The 22,672-nt window shown below is 37.5% G+C and overlaps 1 long non-coding RNA gene across 2 annotated transcripts; it reads left to right on the top strand.

The window, feature by feature from the left end:
• Nucleotides 1-346: 346 nt before the first annotated feature.
• Nucleotides 347-15,064, top strand: LOC114676464 (uncharacterized). 2 transcript variants are annotated; one of them, XR_003727537.2, is made up of 2 exons: nucleotides 347-555; nucleotides 14,852-15,064. It is a non-coding gene; the product is annotated as an uncharacterized LOC114676464 (long non-coding RNA). The 2 variants fall into 2 exon arrangements; XR_013414601.1 differs by lacking the exon at nucleotides 347-555 and adding an exon at nucleotides 9,980-10,102.
• Nucleotides 15,065-22,672: the final 7,608 nt, after the last annotated feature.

Consider the following 22,672-nt stretch of genomic DNA (forward strand, 5'->3'; position numbering starts at 1 on the left):
TCATGCATTTTAAGTTATAAACAGTATTTGTTTTTCATAGCATTCATTACTAGCCAGGCCCTATGTCGACTTTCAAGGTTTCAGTCTTTTCAAATGAAATTTAAAGGACCACTATTCTTTCCTATCAGAGTAAAACACATTCTAAATCCTAATAAATCTATTCCTTTAATATGCCACTTGAAGTACAATAGTGCAAACAAAAACACATAATGGGTTCCTCTTGAGAGAAAGGAAAATGTATTCACTTCTGATGAAAGATCTTTTGATAATTCACTCTTGGCTTCACCACTTGATTTATATCATCTTCCCACATTAATTTGTTTTTAATTTTTTTCTGCCTTCTAAGGTTTTTCTCATTTCAGTGACATATACGTGACAGATGAGGTTGATGAACTACAGAAATACAGATTCTAACTCAGATGAAAAGCTTAAATTATTCTGCAGTCCCATCGAATTCAAGAAAGAAACTGAGAAGTCGGGATTTCCAAGGGCTTTGAAACAAATTTTCGAAACAAGTGATGAAATCAACAACGGTCAAAGAAACATGAAAACATGGTATGTTTCTTTAGCCAATACTGAATGCCTCCCTGGAGTGAATCTTTCCCATCTTCAGGCAATTTAGTTGTATACGCTGGAAGTGATGGTAAAACTACAGAAGCACAGTAAAATTCATTCATTATTATAGATTTTAATTTAAAAATTTTTTCCTTTTTACAAAATTTATTTTAATATAGGAAAAAGTAACTTATTTAACTATCTTCAGCTAAGGAGGGAAGCAGAATAGATGACAATGCCTCAAGGTGAAACTCATTGTTTTTAAAAGTAATACCTAATACCTTTACAAGTACAGCTTATGCAGGTTCATATAGAAGTTCAATTATTTCCATCCTGTTCTGTTTTTCACCAGTCAAGTTAGAAGCTGCTTATTGGATCATTTTTCTTTACTCTGTCTCAGTAACAGGCAATATGTTTTAGTAATCTTCTTCATGATTAGATTGCATTCATGTATTTTACGTATCTCCTCAATTGTCCTTAATTTCAACCTACAGCCATTGAAAAGATGATTGATTAGAGGATATGGCTCTGTTTAGAATTCTGGCATCCCACCTCTGCCTTCCGGAGTAAGAGTCATTGCGTATCAGCTTCATTCTCTTTAAAATGGAATTATGATGGATATGAAATAGAATCATGTATTTAAAGCATCTAATACTTGGGAAACATTCATTCCTTCATTCATTTATTCTACATTTAGTACTTATTTGAGGATGATGTATTCTGTTTATTCAAATTTTTAAATTTCTTCCCCAAAGAGCATACTAGGAAAGTATTTGTCTTGTTTCTGGAGTAAGTTCAACTCATAAAATAGGAAACCAGCGTAATTCATTTTTTTTTCTTAAAAATGCATTTTTTTTCTTATGCTTTCCCTTGCATATACTTCAAAGCCACTTTATTCTATTCCATTACTGAGGGTGGGGTATGGGGAGAGAAGTAAATTCCTTAGGAATATATAGGAAAAGGAATAAAATCCTCAGGAACAAACCAGTTTAGTTAACTTATTACATAACATCCCTGGTGTAATCCTTGTGTTCAGAGCTCTGAACTAGAAGCTTTTGGCTTATTTGCTTAAATTAAAGGAACTTTAAACAGCATCTACAGCAAGATATGGTAAAGGCTATTCTATTAATAACTTCCTCTCAGCCTTATCATGGGTGTCTCTATCACGCAGAAGTCACCTGGTGATTACAGCTTACCAGTGGGATATTCCGTACAGTCTGTGACATTATGTAATGTCTTCAAAATGGATGCTTGTGACTGGACATGACCACTTAATTCTTACAATTTAATTTCCACATGGACTCATGTTTTCAAAGCTATCATATAAGTACTTTAAACTACAGCATTCCCTAGCAACCCACCTACACAGCTGACTTATTTAGATGTGTTCTATGAAATTGGATGGGAGGAGATTTCTTGAGAAGCCTTTTTTTTCCCTCTATTTTGTTTTTAGTCACTGAGAACTGATATTTTTTCCCACTGATAAATGGCTTAATAATTAATGATTATCAGTGTGAATTTTGGACGAAGATATTTACAGATACTGTGTAAGTTTTATGCATCCATGCTTAAACAGACTATTGTAATAAGGGACACCCCCGTGTTTTACTAAGAAGTTTGTTTTTTTTAAATCTGGTTCTAATATTCTTCTAACTTATTGCTTAATCATTTGCATTTTTGAAATTAAGAATTCATTTATGTGTCCTCATTATCAGGATTCTTTTTCAAAGAAAAGTGTGATAATATATTGACCAAAGTGGAATTTTATAGTTGTCATATTTATATTAAGTACTATTCATACGTTTTCATTAATCCCCATGACAACCTCGCAAATGTAACTATTATTTTATGGAACAAAAAATGTGAGTCAGAGAGTAGAACTTGCTCACCTCACACTACTAATCACAAGCAACACTGGAATTCTAACTCGGTAATCCTAATTTCAAAGCCCAGTCTTGACCTTTATCTTATATACCAATGCTGTGTTTATGTTGTACATACAGTTTCTGGCACAGACTTAGTCTCAAAAATTATTTGTTGAAAGATTAATGAATATTAAGTATTTGATATATCAATATAGGTATACGTCTATTAAATTATTTCATTGTATGTTATATTTTTATATTTTCATAAAAACAAAGGCAAATTGCCAGACCTCATACATGCTCATCTTATGGTAGGAAGAATTCTTCAGAGAAGGTTCACAAGGTAATAGAAGCAGCAGATGTGGGGTTTGGTGTTGTCCATTGCACCTTGGCTAGGACAGATATCTGACTTGGGAGAGAGATCTCAGCTCTTAATGCTGTGTGATTTTTAAGATGCATGATTAAAAAGCATTGATCCTCTCCCTGTCGTGGTCAGGAGGCTGACCCTTATGGCTACAACTATTTGGTGTATTAACTAACAGCATGACCTACCACTCTGCTGCCTTAGTTTAATTTTGTTTAGTTTTAAGATGCATGATTAAAAAGCACTGATCCTCTCCCTGTCATGGTCAGGAGTCTGACTCTTACGGCTGCAGCTCTTTGGTGTATTAACTAATGGCATGACCTACCACTTCTCCTGCCTTAGTTTAGGGAGCACCAGGTCCTCTCCTAACTTAATCATGGACTAGAGTCCATCTGTGGTGCTACCCCCAATGAGACCCCATAGATAGACAATCTATCTTGATGTGGCAGAGGCGATCTATTCACCACTTCAGCATTCTGCCAACATTATTTGCCTTAAGCACTTGTCTATTTTAACTTTCATCAAAACTTGCAGAGAATGTTTGAATAAGTGTATGTACATTCTTGTTTGTATAATTATTTTATTTTACATGTGTTCATAAAAGTTGCTGCTGCTAACGGATCTCCTTGATAGAATATGTTTAATGCTTCTTTGAGTTCATTTTACTTTCTGTTTTCTTCTGCTTGGGGGAAAATATGTAAGATTTCAAAGAAAAAAAGATGAGTCATGAAGGAGAATAGCAGTGATAATGATTATGAAGATAAGACTGAATAAGTATTGGAATTATCTCTATTTAATACTTCTTTTGCCAAGCAAGGCCTGATTTGCTAAGGAGAATGGATAGAACAGTCACCTACCTGGTATGATGTAAGAGATTCAAGGAAACTTCTTTGTTCCTCGAACGTTCCCTTTTCTATTGACTACGTTTTGTAAAATCCTAAAGTAAAAGATTGCTCTGTTTAATTAAAGGCTTAAAATGACAGTTCTCCTGGGAGAGCTTACAGTGAGCAACTGTCAATCCCTTTTGTGTGAAAGAATTTCTGAAAAGTTAATAAGAAAAGGAATTTAGAGGGGGCCACTGGCAAGGAGAGCCTCTATAAAGTTGCTGCATAATAGAATAAGATGGTGAGGGCAGCCATTCAATGGAAAAATGTCATTGATGTCATTAAGGACACCTTTGGCTCTTCAAAGATTTTTCTATTCCAAATGCTGCCCTAACCTATGACTTATTGAGTGGCAGTCGCTTATTCTATTTTTAACGTTTACTCTACATATGTTCAACATCTGGATAATCATCAAAAAATTCAATCTGACTTCCAATACATTTGGGCATTTGGAAATAAATGGCTAGCAACTACTGTTGTTTTAAACTTTCTTGCAGACTGGAAAAAAATCATCATGTCAAATGATATTCCAAGATCACCCTGAGCAATTTAAATTAATCTATTTCAGAAAAGAGTAAACATTGAAATGATAAAATGAATAACTTTTTCTCTCAACTGAATATCATGGATGAAACTATGGAGCCATCTCACTCAGCTAAATTACATATGATTTTAGTGCTACTGTGTACCCCAGGGGAATATGAAGGCAGCATATGAATTGATTTATATTCTATTGTTTTTCATTCAATGGAGTCCAGAAGTAAATAAGCACTGTGATAAAGATGTATATATTGTGCTACACAACGTTTTGCCTTTTCTTGCTTGGTCTTAGGCTGCCTTCTCATATTTTTTTTTTTTTTTTTTTTTTTTTTTTTTTTTAGTACAAACGTTAATTGTTTGCTTGGATGTAACAAAAGTCATTCATAATTATCTAGTCAGTGCCTGGAGCAATCTTGGTGGATCCCATAAAATCCAAGGACAAGAAGTGCAGCCAGGCCCTGTAAGGGAGTGAAATTGAGAGCACCCAAACAAGGCAATCAAGGCAACCCAGAAACCAACACAACCCAATTATCCCAATCTCTCCCCGCCTCTCTTGGTTCCACCTGACTTTTAATCCTAATTTCCTCAGCACTTGACTCTTCTGGAGGTGAGCTTTCACTGCTTGCCTTACAACCAAGCCGACTGGTAACCATGGTTGGTCCAGTCCTATTTTATAGGTTCTTTAGAGTTCAGCACTTGGAATCTGTTGGAACTTAAAATTCTTGAGAGAGTGAATCTGATTGGTCTAATCTACGTCAGGGTTTCATGCATTTGTAATCTCATCCCCTCAACATCACGAGCCAATTTTTGAATGATCAAGGGATTTTCTGAGTTACCTCATGTTCAGACCTGTCCAAATATTTTGAAGTAAAAAAAGATTTGAATTGGTATGTGATCATTGTGGATATTTTCTTCCAAGCCAACAGTAGCAATTCTGATAATATTTATAGGTATATATTGCAATTTCCTCAAAATAAGCAACCACTGCCTGGCTTTTAAAAGTTATGTTTAAATGACTTATTTTAGTGCCCAACATATGAAACCATGAGGTAAAACCTCAAAATTAAATCTCAGATATTTTTGTGGCACCAATTTGCTCCATTCTAATATTTCTAGCAGGTTCAGTCAGGCCTCTTCAGTGTAAGAAAGGAATATTTTAAAAACACACAAAATTCCTATGTATAAGTTAAGACTGAGCCCAGTTATTACTGTGAAGCGTATTCACTGTGCACTGGTTACCAAGTGGTCAGAGTCTGGTGAGACAAAACAGTCACATGCAAGTTCCGTGAAATGGGTTTATTATTACAGATAGGCAGCAAAGATGACAGAAACCCAAGACTCAAAAGCCGCTCCCGCAAGGTTCAAGAAAGCTGTCTAGTACAGATGGAGTCTGACCTGCACGTGCCCCACTTGGACCGCAGCTGAGGGACCCCGGAAAGCAGCCCACCCTGGGTTTTACGTCCTGGGCCACTGGGCTCATTGAGCTGTAAAGCCTGAAGGACATCCTGTTTCTAGTGGGGGAGACTGGAGCGGAACCAGGGCTTGCCAGTCCCCATCTGTCTCATGATATTACATTCGCAGCACATTCTACAGATATTCCTGAGAACTGTAAGTGAGAAAGGAGGGAGAACAGGGACAGTCCAAGGCCACCTGGGAAACTGTCTTTTATCCCTCACAATTTCCCCTATGCAGACCCCTTGCACAACTAAAAAGACCCTCCCCGCTGCTCCTGTAACATACAGAACATGCCACAGTGGGCATTGCTGTTTGTAAATGTTTAATTTTCTTTCATGAATTAGGCAACCAGCTTTGATAGGGCAAAAATTTGCCCGCTTTAGTCTGTATTCTCAGAGCCTACGTAGCTCAGTGATGAGTATATGGTAGGTAGGCATACAGTAAAAGTCAACAATCACTTAAAAATAGCTAAGCATAGCATGACAATTATAGTATTATGGTATTACAATTCTCTGTGGCCAAATGAAGGTTATCCTATTCTTAGTTACAGATTTATCCAGAAATGACTATTTATCTCAGACTTAGCCTTTGCTATACATGTTTCTTTTCATATATTTTGGAGGACTCCAAGAAAAGAGTAATATTTATGTAAAATAGTATGAAGAACATTCGTTTTATAAATGAGAACTGTGGCTGGGTGTGGTGGCTCACGTCTATCATCCCTGCACTTTGAGAGGCTGAGGTGGGTGGATCATTTGAGCTCAGGAGTTCAAGACCAGTCTAGGCAACATGGTAAGACCCCTGTCACTACTATAAATAAATAAATAAATAAATAAATAAATAAATAAATAAGGCCAGGCATGGTGGTGCATGCCTGTGATCCAAGCAACTTGGGAGGCTGAAGTAGAAGGATCACGTGAGCCCAGGAGGGCAGAGGTTGCTGTGAGCCAAGATTGTGCCACTCCTCCAGCCTGGGTGACAAAGCTGGACCCTGCCTCAAATAAATAACTGTGTGAAACTTTGTGCAACAACTATGATATCGACATGTGGCATATAGATTAGTCCATTATCAGCTTTAGAGAAAGGGGAAGAGTTAATTACTTGGTTTTAAATATATTAGCACAAAAATCACATAGTTTTTGACCCAAGCATCTCATGAAAACCCATGTTATATTTTGAGAAATCACCCTATACATTTCTTAAATTATAATGACAGGTCAAAATATTTTAATGGAGAGGGAGTATATAATGAAAACAGGGCCGGGCATGGTGGCTCACGCCTGTAGTCCCAGCACTTTGGGAGGCCAAGGTGGGCATATCACAAGGTCAGGAGATCGAGACCAACCCGGCTAACACGGTGAAACCCCGTCTCTACTAAAAAATACAAAATATTAGCCGGGCATGGTGGCGGGCACCTGTAGTTCCAGCTACTCGGGAGGCTGAGGCAGGAGAATGGTGGGAACCCGGGAGGCAGAGCTTGCAGTGAGCCAAGTTCATGCCACTGCACTCCGCCTTAGTGACAAAGCGAGACTCCATCTCAAAAAAAAAAAAAAGAAAAAGAAAAAGAAACTGAAGTATAACAGTGTCACATTTTAAGTTACAAACTTGATAATTAAATATATTGCAGCTGTTGTAGTTTAATAACAATTTCTTTCTGCCTTTCTCAATATCTTTGTGCTAAATACCTAGACTTGAGACTTTGTCTCTGCTATACCTGAGACTGGCTAATTTATAAAGGAAAGAAATTTATTTGGGTCATGGTTCTGCCGGCTGTACAGGAAGCATGGTGCCACCATCTGCTCTTGGGGAAGGCCTCAGGAAGCTTATAATCAAGGTGCAAGGTGAAGGCGAGCCAGCCGATCGCATGACAAGAAGGAGCAAGAGAGAAAAGGAGGAGGAGCCAAGCTCTTTTCAACAAGCAGCTCTCCTGGGGTCTAATATAGCAAGAACTCACTCAGCACCAAGTGGACAGTGCCAAGCCATTCATGAGGGATTCACCCTCATGATCCAATACCTCCTACTAGGCCCCACCTGAAACATTTGGGAATCACATTTCAACATGGAATTTAGAGGGAACAAATACCCAAATCATATCACTCTCCATCCTCTTCTCCTACTTCTGCCTCTGGGTGATGTTTGGGTACCATGAGAACATACATAATGTTATGTTGCCCTTACCTACTGGCTTCTGGGTACCTCCAGTTGAGATGTCATCAATCTTGCTTACTTTCAGGCCTTGGCTTCTGTCCTTGCTACATCTTCTGTGTAGTGTATCAATATCCTTTGTCTATGCAAGAAAATTTCCTTCTATTACCCAGGACACACACTTCAGTTATTGCCAGGATTCGTGACACTGGGATATCAAAGTGTCTGACTTTGAGCTATCTACCAAACACCCACTGAGTGTCATGTAAAAACTTTTGAATTTCTTTCACGTTTTCCCGGGCTGTGGAGCGTGAGAGGTCACCATGTCAGGATCTGTTCTCTGCCTAATCACATCATGTCATCATTAATGCTTCGTGGCAGCTACCTTATGTTGTCAAGCTGCTTCTCCAAGGGTTTTTGAAATTTTATAAACTTTAACATGAAAATAAGGAATAAACTCTCCTCCATTTATAAAGGTATTTCTAACAACCTCTCCTCGAATTTTGATTCCGAGGATGAAACACTACTTGCTACCTTTTACTTCCACTTTCCCCAGCTCCTTTTTGCCTCCGGGACTGGAAGGCCCTTTCCGTATGGAAGTATGTTGGTTTACATTATGCCATGGACTGTTGTGTTCCCCCTAAAATTCGTATGTTGAAGCCTTAACCCCCAGTTTAATGGTATTTGGAAATGAGGCTTTGAGAAGATGAGTAAGTTTAGTTACAGTCACGAAAGTGGGGTGCTCAGGAGGAACTCAGCGCCCTTATAAGGAGAGACACCAGGAGGTTTGCTCTCTCTCGCTCTGTCCTTGCCGCGGGAGGACACAGTGAGAAGGAGGCCATCTGCAAGCGAGGATGAGGGCTCTCCCAACCAGACCATGTTGGCACACTGATCTCAGACTCCAGCCTCCAGAAACTGTGAAAAAAAAATAAATACCTGTAGTTTAAACCACCCCCTTTGTGATATTTTGTTATGGCAGTCTCAGCTGCGTAAGAAACATTATATTCGATTTTCCTGCTATATGGCTTAATCTTAATTGACCCATGCAATTTACCAAGAAGGCAAAATATATGGGTGCTGTTTAAAAAACATCGTTGATGTTACAGACAAAAGAACACAAAGAAGACCACAAATTCAGAGGTCAAATAATGAGAAATCAAACACATTATTTTTCAAACTGTTGCTTACAACCCACTATTGGACTGAGAAAACAATTAAGCAGATCATAGCCAGTCCTTTTCTTAATGGTTTAGAATATAATAAAATAGAGTAGAAAATATTAGAGGTTGCTTGTGACATTTTTTGTTATTTAGTTGTGGATGAGAATGTTTGCTTCACATGTGTATACCAGTTAATAAGATTAAATACTTTTCTTCCTGAGACATGAGCTATTAGAGTTACAACTGGCACACTCAAAGAGATGAAGATATATGTAAACCCCCTCATTCTCAGTCTCTCTTGCCCTCCATAAAGAAACAGTGGCAACAATGCCTTCTGAAAGAGATGATAACCTTGGAAATCAGTGTGGGATTCTGGGCTCCCAGTTTGTCTCCCTCTCCATCATACACACTTTGGGTGTATTTGTATTGAGTTTCAAAATTAGTGGTGACACCTCCATAGGCACCTTTTTTTTTTTTTTTTTTTTTTAGTTCTTTGATATTTTATAGATTTCCTTCAACTTTACCCATACTCATTCTGATCTTGTTCTGACTCCTTTACTATCCACCAAGCAAGTCCATTTAGCTTCTATGAGAAAACATTTTCTGTATTTGGAAAACAAGGGAGTTGGCCTTGCTTTTATTTAAAGTCCATTCCAGCCCCCAAATGCTATAATTCTTTGCCTTTGCTTTTATATTTAAGGATTGTATCTATGGCAGTGTTTCTCAACTGGGGATTTTATGACCAGCCTCTCAGGATCTAATTTATTATCAAGGAAACAAAAACTTTAAAATGTCTTTCCATAAACATTGTTTGTTGTCTTAGCCTGGGTAACCCAGGGACATTTTTCTGGATGAGCGGCTTTGCAAAGGTTCAGAAACTTCCAGTTGTTTAGCATAATGGGAGCATATTGTATTGTATATGGGGATATAAGATGAGATAAGAGATAGAAGAGGGAGTGGATCATGAGCAGGATTGTAATCTAAGTTGAGATTTTTTCTGTTTTTTTGGAGATGGAGTTTTGCTCTTGTTTCCCAGGCTGGAGTGCAATGTCTCGGTCTCGGCTCACTACAACCTCTGCCTCCCAGGTTCAAGGAATTCTCCTGCCTCAGTCTCCCACGTAGCTGGGATTACAGGTATGCACCACCACGCCCAGCTAATTTTGTATTTTTAGTAGAGACGGGGGTTTCACCATATTGGTCAGGCTGATCTGGAACTCCTGACCTCAAGTGATCCACCTGCCTCAGCCTCTCAAAGTGCTGGGATTACAGGCGTGAGCCACCTCGCCAGGCCTGAAATTGAGAATTTTGAACTTTATCCAGAGATCAATTTGTGTATATGTAGAGTGGGTGTGGGCTGTGGGCACATTTTGTGGCAGAAGAGGATAAAAGGAATGCACTAAAAGGAAGAAACAAAATCAGATTTTTTTTTAGAGACATTGCCAAGGTACAGATTAGATTAGTGGTAACAAAAAAACCTGGGTCTAGTTAGGAAGGCTTTAATGTTATCTAAGTGATTAATGTTATTTGTCTGCACTAGGGTTTAAATGGACAGTTAGAAAGAAGAGTGTAGAAATATTGGAGAGAGATTTTCTAGGTAGAATCAACAGAAATTGATATTGGGCTAGGTTTGGAGAATAAGGGGAAAGAAGAGGTGGGTAATGACTTTGGCATCTGTTTTGTGTAACTAGGTAACTAGAGATGAACTGGTCATCTTCTGACAGTATGTCAAGAAATGGTGGCATAGGAAGCAGGAAGAAAATGGAAAGATATTAGTATGAAGAGCAGGAGAGAAATCTACCTGGACAGAGACTCTGGTTTCACCCATGTAGGACTCATTTTGATCAGCACATTAGGAATCTGTACACGTTTCTGTAGATGCATTCCACAGCCAGTAGAAGCTGAGAAGTTTATCCGCCTAGAATTGGAGAATGCAAAATATAGACACAAGTTTGGATGGCTTTCTACAAATGCTGACCAGCCATTAAAATGTTAGATAAATGTTTTAAACACATTGATTTGGGTCTCGTTGCACCCACAGGATCAACACCTATAAAGAAGGGGGAGAATGGAAATAGGATTGGACAGAGAGAATTGTTGAAATGCCAAACAATGATAACAAATGGCTCAGCCAGTTTCAGTGGGAGATCTGGAGCTGAGATAGTCCTTTCGCTTTATCCTTTTGAGGCAAGGAGGCCTGGCTTATGTACCCACAGTGGATCTGAACTGCTCCAGATGGGAAGTGTCACCTTGGGTGAGCAGATTTCTTCAGCTTAAGACCCTGGTTCCCAAAGTGTGCTTCCCAGAACAGTAGCATCGGCATTACCCTGGCGCTTGCTAGAAAGACAAAATATTGGGCTCCACCCCAGATTTCCTAAATCAGAAGTCTGGGGGAACAGCCATCTGAGCTTTAAGCTCACCCAATACACTTCAAAGTTTGAGAGTCCTGGCTTCAAGAAATTTTGAGGCAGACTCAGTTGAAAGTTGCCAGCAGTAATTCAGCAACTGGGAAATGAATCTGTCATTCCTGCAGGAGAAAAATAAGGGTCCCACCACTGCCTCATCAGCAGGAAAAGTCAGAAAGTCTAGGCAAGACACAGTGTCTTCTATTTTTACTTAGAAATACTGAGAGCAGTTTTAGTTGGAAGGACATAGAGGAAAAACTAAAGTATTCGGATATTAATTATGAAAATGGACTATGAAGCTTCTTTTACATTTATTGCCTTTTCTTTATATCAACTATTCACCTTACATATACAATTAAGTATTTTTAATATCAACAACTCCTCTGAAGTCAACTATGATTACAACAAATACTTATAGATCAGGAGTTTTATGTCGTGATTAAGGAATAGAATATTTTACCAGTTCAAATAGTTAACTGTAACTCACAATATGTTTTTCCCCCTTTATTATGTACAAGCTGGTAGTGATTTAAAAAGGAGCTCTTGAAAGTGAGTTAAATTCCATTATATAGAAATATTAATCTGAAGCAAATATATCTTTCCTTGGCTATTTAGCATATAAGTTAAATTTTTGTTATAATAAAATACCTAATAATTCATTAAAACACTCATAAGATTGTATTAAACCTCACTTTAAACCCACATTCAATCAATTCTTTTCCAAGGCCATTGGTTATATATACATTTTATTGCTGAGCTTCTGTATCTAAATTCCTATAACGCCAGCCTTGACTAGAGAAATATTCATTGGCAATGCACAATTTATTAAATGCACAGAACAATTTGATGGTTCAGTTCGTCGAAATCTAGACGCTATAAGGTGGACATCTTTAAATTTTCTCACCGCTCAAGGCTGGTAGAAAATTGCAATTCATCTTGAAAGGGGATAAAATATTTACTTTTGCAAAAGCCAGTAAGGTTTCTATGCCACTTGAAATAGAATGAATGCTAGAAAACAGAAACAAATAAAAATGTAGCAGATTTAAAGATCCCTGGAGAAGGAGATTCAGATATTTGGTTTAGCTGCTACGAAAGGATAATTAGTAGTTTTTTAGAAAAAAAGTAAGATGTAAATCTCTCAATAGAGCCAATATAAAACAAGTTAAAACATGGAGAAAACGCCCAAAAGGCAGAGAACATTACAATGCAGAAATATATGTTTCAATTTGCGTGTGTAATTTGCTTTCTAGTTTCTAAATAACCCAATATCACAAGTGGGTTGCAAGCTCAGCACCCTGGAGCTGGGTGAGCCGTTTCTTCCTTGTTGGTAATATGTTCCTGCTCTTTCTGGCTCCATACTATTCACCATATTACTGTCATGGAGAAGGGCAATGACAGAAGACAGTAAACTGGAGAGTGAGTTTGTGAGTTTGTGGCTTTCTAGAAAGAGAAGCTGACCTTGGCAGTCTCAACTGCTTTTGATTAGCAGTGGTACTTCAGGGATACCCTAAAGGCAAAAGGCAGTGGTTCTGGCATTCTGTTGCAGGTGAAAGCATATATTAATAATTTCAATCTAGTTAATCCTTTTATACTAGATTAATGGGATTTTTTAAATTGAAAACTCTACTAAAATTTTATTTTTGGTGCTTGAATAATATCCTATTCATATTACCTAAACATAATAACTGTGAATAGGAATTTTAAAATATTTTATTTTATTAATTGACAAATAAAAATTGTATGCATTTATTGTGTACAACATGATGTTTTGAAATATGTATACATTGTTGAATGACTCAATCTAGTAATTAACGTGTGCATTACATCACAAACATCATTTTTTTAATGGTGAGAAGAGAAAAATATGATTTTCAAAATGCAATATGTTGTTATTAACTATAGTCACTATGTTTTACAGTGGATCTCTTGAACTTTTTCTTCCTATCTAACCAACATTGTACTTCGATCAAAATCTTCCATTTACTTCGATCAAAAATCTTTGGTGTACTTCCAAAATCTTCCCCTACACCCCCACACCAGCCCCTGGTAACCATCATTCTATGAGTTTAACTTTTTAAAATTTCACATATAAGTGAGAAAATTCAGTAATCGTTTTTCTGTATGTGGTTTATTTCACTTAATCTCCAGGATCATCCATGTTGTGAAAAATGACAAGATTTCCTTCTCTTTAAGATTGAAAAGTATTCCGTTATATTTATATATCACATTTTCTTTATTCATTCATCCATTGATGGATGCTTAGGTAGATTTCTTATCTTTGCTATTGTAAACAATGGTGCAATAAACATGGAAGTGCAGGTATCTCTTCAACATGCTGATTTCATTTCTTTTGATATATACCCAGTAGTGGATCTGCTGGATCATACTATAGCTCTATTTTTAATTTCTTGAGGGACTTCCTTACTGTTTTCCATAATGACCATACAAATTTACATTCCCATCAACAGTGTACAAGGGTCACCTTTTCTCCAATCCTTGACAGCATTTGCTATCTTTCGTCTTTTTCATAACAGTCATTCAAAGAGTTGTGAAGTGATATCTCATTGCGGTTTTAATTTGCATTTCTCTGATGTTAAGTAATGTCAAAAATTTTTAAATTTATTTCTTGCCCATTGTATTTCTTCTCTTGAGAAATATCTCTCTTGGTCCTTTGCCCATTTTTAAATCAGTTTTTTTTTTTCTTTCTGTTGAGTTGTTTGAGTTTCTTATATATTTTGGGTATCAATGCCTTATCAGATGTATGGTTTGCAACTACTTTCTCCCATTCCATAAGCTGTCTTTCACTCTACTGATTGTTTCCTTTGCTGTGCAGAAACTATTTTTTTTCATAATCTCATTTATCTATTTTTCTTTTTGTTGCCTGTGCTTTGGAGTCATATTAAAAAAAAAAAATCATTGCCCAGACCAATGGAACTCTCCTCTATGTTTTCTTCTAGCAGTTTTATAGTTTCAGGTTTTGTGTTTAAGTCTTTAATCCATTTTCAGTTGATTTTCATATATGGTGTGAGATAAGGGTCTAGTTTTATTCTTCTGGAAGTGGATATCCAGTTTTCCCAACACCATTTATTGAAGAGACTGTCCATGTTTTGTGTCTGTTCTTGGCACCTTTGTTGAAAATCAACTGACCATAAATGTGTGGATTTATCTCTGGGCAGAAATATTTTTAATGCATATATTTGATATTAAAAGCAGAGTGTAAGGTCATTTATTTACCTCTAAATGTATTCCCTTTATCTTGGTACACTACTCTGATTTTAATGAACGTCTCCTTCCTGCTCCCACGACAACCATGTGCTACAGGAAACTGAACATGTTTGCTAGGAACAGTCATGGCACGTGGGCTCCCTAGCCATATTTGTTCCCAGATGGCCTGTTGTTTAGCTGGTTTGATCAGAGTGAATCTCAGAGCATGTAGTTGGAGACTGTGGTAGAAATGTCCTTCTTTGCTTTTGCTTCATAGCAATGCAGAAGTATGATTTTGGGGAAGCCACCGTCATTCATCTTGAATCAAGAGAGAGAAGCCTCCAAGGAGTGAAGCAAACACCCAGGAAGAGAAGTTGAGAAATGCAAAAAGTATAAAGACACGTCCTGGGAATTTCTTTTGAGCTGTCGTTAAAGCACTATGTGAAATTATTCTCAATCACTAAAGCAATAAATTATCTATATTAATTAAGCTTGTTTGAGTTGTTTCTACTACTTTTAAACGAAAGCATTCTGTTAAAAATAGTAATCTTGCATCTTTCAATCCTTAACTCAGATGTAAAACACAACAAAAAACAGAAATGAAACCAAAGTAGCAATATTTCTACACAGGTGTTAACTTCTTCTGACTTTCTGCCTAACTCATATATCCTGGGTGCATGCAATACCTAATTTTAATTGCTTATGCTGCCTCAACATAGTTAAAGCCATATACACCCAATATCAGTGTGTAATTTGGAGACTAATTATTTCCTTTCCTTAATTTGTTGCCAAAAACCAGGAATCCTGTAATCGAAGTATTATTTAGGTGTCAGAAGTGTTTCTCAATATTAACAAAAGACAGTCATCGATAAATAAAAATTCTATTTCACTCAAATATTTTGATTACGGTAATAAAGAACACAAGAAAAAATAATGGGAAATCAGAGAAAAAACAAATTCTTTATTTTTCTGTTTCAAAGATTAACTGGAGGGATCTGTTGCCCTTTACTATATAATTAGAAAGACTTGAAGTTAAAATTTCATAAGTATTAAAGGCATGTTTTCCTGGATATATTGGTCTAAAAAACTTAGAGAAAATATGTGCTTTTATTGCAGGTCAAAATTCACAAGAGGAATACCATCATTGAATAACCAAAAATGTCTGTTTTCTGTTTTTTTTCACTTGACTGCATATGTATGTTTATATAATCGTTGTAGACAGCTCCTTCTAGTGTCTGTGTTTTTAAGTTTTAAGGGAGTACAATAAGGAGCCCACTAGGAATATTACAATGGAGGAAATAATTGTCTTTCTTGGAAATAAATGATAAAATCAATATTAGATTATAGATCAGTAGACTCAGGGCAGGCCAGATGGCTTCTGGTAGAAGTATTAACATGTTTAAAGATAAAGGGTGCCACACAGAAGGGGCATCAGTCAACCATGGAAATAAACTAAAAGGGGCCATGTATTTGAAGAAATGGTAATGATCATGAAATGGAGAGGGTACACTTGTCATTGGACGTCAAGTTATTTGTGTCCCACTGGCAAGACTAGATCTTGGATTTGGAGCCAGGAAGTCTCAAGTTTTTCTAATCTGAGTGAAAAGACCAACTCTATCATGAGATGAAAACATCAGATATCCTTGCCTGTTAACATTAAACATTTAATTTATCTACTTGTCATTATTTTGATTTCATGCTCATCATGAAATCAGATTCCCAAGTTTGCCTCCCTTCTATTTTGTGTTTCTTGTCACTATAATATTTCACAGTAAATTAATAAAACAGGCTTTTATTATGATCACTGCATGACTACATAATTTGGCCACTGAGAGTCAATACCAACCTTTTTGACTCAAATATTTGTGATTTGCGTGAAAGTGATATTTTTCAGTGCATACAAGTAAATCAACCCTTTGGTATATATCACCCATGTTATTGATTATTAAATGTGGATCAGTCCTTCAGGGGTTGATGCTACTCTGAGACATAAAAAGGAAAGAGTCTTTGGGGATATAAAAATGAAGACATATTGAAGAAGGCTTTCCTTTGTATAATATCACTTACCTTCTTATTTAAGTATCCATCAGAAAATTGTCAGTCATTGTGTACACTTTTTATACAAAATTTGGTAATTTGCTTAAAATCTTTCATAGCCTCCCATTGCCTTTAGGATATATTTTGGGTTGTTTAGGGTGATATACACATCCCTTTATGGTCTGACTTTCATATCTTCATCTCTTGACATCCTGCTGCATCTAATGAATGCTTTAAGCACATTTGCTACTCTCAGTCTCTAGTCTAAACCATCTACACTTCAGGATTCAGCACAAACAATGTCTTGAGGGAGTCATCCCAAACCTTTCGCTTTTCCTCAGCTTAAATACAACCTTTTCTGGGACTCTGTTTTTTGCTCTCATAACACTATTTACAATACTATGGTGTGTTGTAACTGTTGACTTGTTTATCTTACCCATAAGATTGCAAGCCTTTTTGAAGGAGCAACCCTGAATTTTATCTTGGTATGCCCAAGGTGCTTATATATGAAACTGAAGGGAGTTTACTGAAAAAAAAATGAATGAATGGAGTAGAATAAAATTTAGCTCCAACCCAATTCACTTTCCTTGTAACTAATTAAACTCAATTGAAATAATGACCCAATTCTTTACTTCTCCCTGTACTCATACTCATTGCCATATACCTTTCATAGAGCACTTCAACTCTTGACTCTTGACCTCTACCATGTGCCTTGCATTGGGCCAATGGAACCTTGGCAAACAAGATTCAAGCAAAGAATGGTAGTGAGGCATATGGAGCACAACCACTCAGCAGAGGATGAATGAGCTCAGCCAAAGCCAGCCAAGCCTAGTATAGATCAGCCACGTCCCACTGATGCATGATGAATAAATGCTCTTTTTTTTCCTTTACCTGTTGACCCATCCTCTAAATTCCCTCCCCTAACAAGCCCTGGTGTGTGATATTCCCCTCTCTGGGTCCATGTGTTCTCAATATTCAACTCCCACTTATGAGTGAGAACATGTGGTGTTTGGTTTTCTGTTCCTCTGTTAGTTTGCTGAGGATGATGGCTTCCAGCTTCATCTATGTCCCTACAAAGGACATGACCTCATTCCTTTTTATGGCTGCGTGGGATTCCATGGTGTATATGTACCATATTTTCTTGATCCAGTCTATCATTGATGGGCATTTAGGTTAGTTCAATGGCTTTGCTATTGTAAATAGTGCTGCAGTAAACATACCTGTGCATGTGTCTTTATAGTAGCATGACTTATATTCCTTTGCGTATATACCCAGTAATGGGATTGCTGAGTCAATGGTATTTTTGGTTCTAGATCCTTGAGGAATTCCCATATTGTCTTCCACAATAGTTGAACTAGTTTACACTCCCACCAACAGTGTAAAAGCCTTCCTATTTCTCCACGGCCTCATCAGCATCTATTGTTTCCTGACTTTTTAATAATTGCCATTCTGATTGGCATGAGAGGGTATCTCATTGTGGTTTTGATTTGTAGTTCTTTGATAATCAGTGATGTTAAGAATCAATGCTAATTTTTACATGCCACTGAAGTTTTGGGTGGTCTATTATGCAGCATTATTGCCGCAGTATAGCTGGTAACACCCATGGTCACTGGTAAACTTAGTCCAGCAATACCTCTGTTAAAAGCAAAGCAGTATAACTGCTCTGACCATAGGCAGTATAAAATAATAGTTCAGGTAGCATGCTCCAAAGCTAGACTGCTTGACTTTTAACTCATCTTTTCCATTTACTAACAGTTTGATGTTGATCAAAATACTAACCTACAAAATCCTACAGTTTTCTTACCTATAAATGTGGAAAATAGCCTATACCTCATAAGTTTTGTTATGGGTATTAAGTGTGTAAATACACGTAGAATACTTTGAACTGTGCCTGGCATGGAATAAATGCTTAAGAATTTTTACTTATTGTTTTTATGTGCAAATAGGATCTTGTTTAATAAACTTACCCATTATTCTATCCCTTGGTGAATGTTATGCTATGTTTATGTTTACCATAATGTGTGGTTCTATATATCTATGAAGGATTGTTAAAATACTAATGTTTTATCATTTTTGTTCAATAATATGTTTCTTTTAAACTGAGAACTAGGCAGAATCCTAAATTGTTAAGCACATTTAGATAACTAGAAAAGTAACGATGACAGAAATTTTCAGAGATAGACACACATGATATCCTCTACTAAAATATGGAAACTTAGGAGCTGAGAAGGTGAAGCCTATTCATGACAAAGCAAATGCCCTCGCTCCGAAATCGCCTTACCCAAGTTCACTTCCTCTCGAAGTTATCCAGAGAGCAATTCCCTACAGGCAGATCAGGACTGACAGACCCTCAAGGGTTAAGAAACCTTAGACTGACCTTAAAACCTACTGCATTTTCATGATTTCTGGCTCTTACATATGTTCACTTACATCTTTTGGGCTGCCATTAATTGGTACTGTGGAGTGTCTTGTAAATCTAGTTACCGAAAGAGCAAGCATTCTACCCCTTCAGCATGACGACCTTTGGAGAAGGAATTTTTTTGTGGTAATAATTTATCAATCTCCTAAAAGTCTTCCACCACTATGCACAAGGCTCTCTATGATACAGAATACTCAAGAAGTTGCAAAGGATAATATTCAACTTTGATGGAATTTGACAAGGCAGGCAAAGTAAAAAATAGTGAAGCCCTTGGACTTTACCACATCTTTGCCAAGAATTCCTAAATAAGAAAATAATTTCACAGACATCTGGAAGAATTCTTCCCATAAAGCACTGGCGATGTGCCTCGGGATGTAGGAAGACCATCATCACCATCTGTAAAGAAGAGTCAAAATGCTGACTGCAGCAGTCGTCTGGAGTTCTCATCTCTCTTCAGCACTGGTACAATCCCTGAACGAGCTGCTTTCAGTCAGTAACTGAGCACTGCTGAATTACTGTTCCAGAGTCATTTGTTGTTTTTGTCAGCTGTAAAAACATTATCCTCCTGATAGGAGAGAAATGCAAAGAATCATATGAATAGTCTGTACAGATCTCTCAGAACTCTTCATTGACATATTTCCAATTATAGTGAGCCAGAATTGTGGTGCTGCTAAATGGATATGGATGTGAGTATAATTCATTATGAGTCAAAGTTAGTACCTAAGGACATGGCCTTGTAGATGACAACTCAGGAGCTGTGTTAGGGCCATTCTCCTTTACTAATGGTGTAGAAGTATTGCATAACTTGTAGATTTGGCTTCAGAAACATCTTTTTCTGAAAGTCTGATTAGGGAGATGAAAAATGATGATTATGTTATTAGATTATAAATTTAGCCTCTGGGGAAAGCCCTTTCAGCTAAAAAAGGTTCTGGGTATCTTTAACGCTCTCAGGAACCGCTTTTGCATACATGACAACTCAGTGGGAGTGTGGAGCCAGCCGTACTCACCAGAGACATATAGGAGAGAGTCTTCCTGTGGAAGAAGACTGAAATCACAGGCCCGCCTTACACCATCATGACCACTCACAACACTAAGGATATTATTTGAGATGCAGAAATGAAAGCTGTCTGTAACACGGGGCATTCTGCTGCCTTGTAAGCTTTCTGACAAATAATTATTGATGGCAATAGGTGAGGGAAGAGGCCCTGGCTGTGCTTGGGGATACAAAAATAGCTTGGAAATCCATGGGGGTTGTTAAACATTATTCCCTTTCCCAAGACTGCCCTTCAACGTGGTGAAAAATGAATCAATTGAACAGGTCATGGATGCCAACTTTTCACTCTGGGTACATTTGGGGAAGAATTCCTGGGTGGGACTAGTTCATTAATCTCCTTTAAGCCTTCTACCATTACTCACAAGGCTCCATTTTTCCCCCAGAAACTTCAGGGCTCTATTTACATCAGCAGGGACATCAAGTACCACAATGCTCACTAAAAATGAAATCCTACAGCTCAGCCTGTCAACTCACATGGAGAATGTAGAGCTGTAAGTGAGCTTCACAAGGCAAGTCACGCACGAGGGAGGGAAGGCAGCGAGATGCCGAAATCGCTTATGGATAGTATGAGAGGGGGGCAGACTGGGAACAGCAGGCCACAAAACCTAAAAAAACTCACAAAAGAGAAATCTTTGGCTTAGTTCTCTAGAAGCAGACAGACAGAAAGAGAATAACAGAGAGGCTACGATGGGTTTGCAAAGGGCAGGGCCAGACCCAGAGATAAGACCTGCCCAGGAAGCCTGTAGCAGTGAACACAGGGTTATATCCATCTGAACCCAGGGTTTCGAAGGACCCTGGGTTGTGTATCAAACATGACAGCTGTATTTGATATTCTCACTGTCACCTGTGTATTGTTGAATACAAAGGGCATGAAACTAAAGAATTGCAGAGGCATCTTAAATATTAAGGTTATCCAAATGACATTCTCAGCATGAGATCACAACCATTTCAGAAAAGGTTGTTTAAATGCTCTATGTATCTGTTATTTTTATATAAGCTAACACTTGCATGTAGGCCATGAAAAAAATGAGAACGTATCTTTAAGCTGAAGTCAGCATCTTCTTGTCCCTGTATTAGCTTGTTGGCCTGTGCTTCCCACATGTCTGAGACCGAACACTCAGAAACAGTGCATATATGAAGAGTATGATGGCATGTTGAGAAGCTGCACATACATGTACTCCTATTTTCTAAAATATGACCCCTTCTACACCTTGCAGGGAGTCTGGATTCTTAAAAGGTCATACAGTGCTTAATCTCTATTCATGTGAAATAAGGAACGAGCTCCTTATTTTATGCAGAAGCCATGTTTAACGGCAAAGATGAATCTGGATATGGGGAAAATTGACATTTACTTAGAATTATTATTCAAACAAAGTTCTATTTTCTTCTCATGATGATTTCATTTTTCAGAGCAGTTTTAATGCAAAGCTTGTGATCGGGATTTTTTTTCTTAAACAATTGGTGCTACCATCTGCGTCACCTGAGGCGTCTTTTTGTGGATTATTATGCATCGTAGCCTCATGTTATGTGACACGATGAAATCGTAAATAATTCCAGTCTTGTTTTGCTGGGAGAGAACTCCAGACAGTTATGTGGTGCCAGAGTACTGATTCCAGAGCGGACAGGGCAAGAAATATTCTTCCCAAAAATCACGACACTTTTTTTCTTCCATCCTCTCTTTAAAATTCTTGTTTAATTTGATTAGAGAGCCACATCAGAGACATTTTCTAGGGCATGGGACCTGTGTGTTTGGGAACTTCCCACTGTGCTGATGAAGCACCATTCACTTGGGCTGAGCCGTTGGAGTTCAGAACAACCCTAGGGCATTTTTGTTTTCTGTTTTATATCTCGTTTGTTCTTTCTCTTTGTTCTCTTCCATTCAGAGGAAGGTGTGTGCTAATGCCAATTTGTTAGAAGCATACCCAGCAGGTGAAGAATGTGAGCTGTTTGGGTTCTTTAAAATAGTTCTGGCTTATTTGTCCAGTGCTTTAAATAACAATTAGAAGGTAGTCTTTCCATAGACACCAGGAGCTCATTCCCCAAGTAGTTTAGGTTAGAAATTGTGTTGCTGGGTAAAAATCTATACACTTTGATGGTTTAACCCAAACTCATAATTAGCTCTTAGCTTCCCTTCCCCATGGCCAGTAGAAATAGTTTTGGGCTATTATTTCTGTAACAAACCTGTGCTCAAGAAAACCAGACACATTGGAGAATGACTCTGAAATATCATTTGGAGATGGCTGGATTCCATCACGAGTTGTATTTTCTGCTCTCTTAGGTTAGCAAGAACTCCATGGACTGTGCCTCTTGAAAGATCCTGGAAATAAAAGGGAGTGCTCACCTAAGTTAACGTCTAAGGATTATTTTTTAAACTTAGTTTTCAGAATGTATCTTCAGAAGGGGAGTGATAATAAATTAGCATTCTTGTAAAAAATTCTAAGAGCTAGGGTTTTGGATCAAAACTCATATTTAGCTTACTGACCAATACAGTTTCTAGATTAGCTGCTTTTGATTGATTAATTTTGTTTTGCTCTCTTACTAGAGCACAAAGACAGTCTTCTGAGACAGAAAATGTTTAGTGGTGATAG

The sequence above is a fragment of the Macaca mulatta genome, chromosome 2 (genome assembly GCF_049350105.2).
Source record: "Macaca mulatta isolate MMU2019108-1 chromosome 2, T2T-MMU8v2.0, whole genome shotgun sequence".
In the NCBI taxonomy this organism is placed as follows: Eukaryota; Metazoa; Chordata; class Mammalia; order Primates; family Cercopithecidae; genus Macaca; species Macaca mulatta.